This window comes from Malurus melanocephalus, unplaced genomic scaffold (assembly GCF_030028575.1).
Source record: "Malurus melanocephalus ecotype Western Australia unplaced genomic scaffold, MMel_1.1 scaffold_1917, whole genome shotgun sequence".
NCBI classification, from domain to species: Eukaryota; Metazoa; Chordata; class Aves; order Passeriformes; family Maluridae; genus Malurus; species Malurus melanocephalus.
The window spans coordinates 3,427-5,553 of record NW_026625149.1 but is presented as its reverse complement, the minus strand read 5'-3'; positions in this window follow the sequence as shown (position 1 = coordinate 5,553).

The window sequence follows — 2,127 nt, the reverse complement described above, 5'->3', positions numbered from 1 at the left end:
TTTGGTGGTGTTTGTAAATATTTGATAATTTTGGCGGAGGATGGGTGGGGGGTCGTGCCTGGGGGGTGGTGGCCACTGTGTGGTCAGGGTTCCTCTCCCTGCTGGGGGGTGTCACTGCTCCCTCCCCCCCCAAAAAAATGTATTTTTACTGATGAACTGTGAAACCTTTACTGTCTCACCCTGGCTGTGCTCAGGTAAAGAGTGCAGCTTTGAGGGGGGAAGCTGTTTTGGCGTCCTGGGGGGAACTGCATGAGTGGGGTGCCTTGGGGAGCTGCTTTGGAGGGAGGAACTGCTTTGGGGTGGTCACTTTTGGGGTTTTTGGATTCAGTGGGAGGTGCCTTTGTGGGGAGATGATTCAGGACAGATTTTTGGGGGGCAGAGCTCCTTCAGGGGTTTGGGGTGGAGGAGCTGCTTCAGTGGAGCTGTTTAGTGAGAGCTTCTTGGGGAGCCGCTTTGGGGGTCTCGGGGTGGGAAAATCCACTTTGGGGAATTTTTGGAGGGGCTGGGGGTGTTCTGGTGCAGGGGGTGCCCAGTGGGACACAGGGAGGGGCTGGCAGCATCCCCAGGGTCCCCATAGGCTGCGTCCACCTGTCCCTATACTGTCCCCGGGATGTGTGTGTGTCCCCCTGGCCTGGACAGGTGTCCGTGTCCCCCACCACCCTGGACAGGTGTCCTTGTCCCCCTGGCCTGGACAGGTGTCCCCCCACCCTGGGTTGGACAGGTGTCCCTGTGTCCCCAGGCTGGACAGGTGTCTGTGTCCCCCCCCGCCCCGGAGATGTGTCCGTGTGTCCCCAGGGCTGGACAGGTGTTCATGTCCCTCCCTGCCCTAGGCTGGACAGGTGTCCGTGTGTCCTAAACAGGTGTCCGTGTGTCCTAAACAGGTGTCCTTGTCCCCCCGAGCCTGGACAGGTGTCCTTGTCCCCCCCGCCCCGTCCGGAAAAGCAAACAGGGCTGATAAGGGGCTTCCTCCGGGCCGGGGGGCCCTAATGCGCCTCCGGCGGAACCGGGGCCATAAAACGCGGGCAGGCGGCAGAGCCCTGTTTGCTCGGGGGGGGGGGCACCGGGGCTCCTCACCCCCCTCCGGGGGCTCCAGCCACGCGCCTTCACCCCCAGAGCCTCCTCTTCCTCCTCACTGCCCTCGGAAATGTGGGGACCCCCTCCCCGTGCCCGGGGGTGCAGCCCCCGCCCCGCCCGCCCCACCGGCAGAGCCATCCTGTGACCTTTGGAAAATGTCTGTTTGCTGTCACCCGGGATAAATGGGGCAGAAAGCTGTCACCTCCCCCCCGAATGGCCCCGCGGCTGATGGGGAGCGCAGGGGGCCACCCGCACCCTGTCACCCCCCTCGGTGGATGGCTGTGACAACGCGGTGACATTGTCCCTGTGCTGGGGGCCACACGCACCCTGATCCCGTCCCTCGGTGGATGGCTGTGACAACGCGGTGGCATTGTCGCTGTGCTGGGGGCCACACGCACCCCAGGATGGGGCGGCTCCTCCCTCTGGGCGCTCCTGTGCCGGGGGTGCGGACCCGCTGCCTCAGTTTCCCCGCACATTGCGGGGGGGTCCCCGCAGCCCCCTCGGTCCCATCAGCGCCGCATCCACGGCGGGGCCGGGAAAGGTTCAGGGACGGGAAAAGTTCGGGGATGGGAAAAGTTCGGGGCCGGGAAAGGTTCGGGGACGGGAAAGGTTCGGGGCTGGGAAAGGTTCGGGGATGGGAAAGGTTCGGGGATGGGAAGGGTTCGGGACGAGAAAGGTTCGGGGATGGGAAAGGTTCTGGGATGGGAAAAGTTCGGGGCTGGGAAGGGTTCGGGGCCGGGAAAGGTTCGGGGATGGGAAAGATTCGGGGACGGGAAAGGTTCGGGGCCAGGAAAGGTTCGGGGATGGGAAAGGTTCGGGGACGGGAAAAATTCGGGGATGGGAAAGGTTCGGGGATGGGAAAGGTTCGGGAATGGGAAAGGTTCGGGGATGGGAAAGATTCGGGGACGGGAAAAATTCGGGGATGGGAAAGGTTCGGGGATGGGAAAGGTTCGGGAATGGGAAAGGTTCGGGGACGGGAGAGGTTCGGGGTCGGGAAAGGTTCGGGGATGGGAAAGGTTCGGGGATGGGAAAGGTTCGGGGACGGGAAAGGTT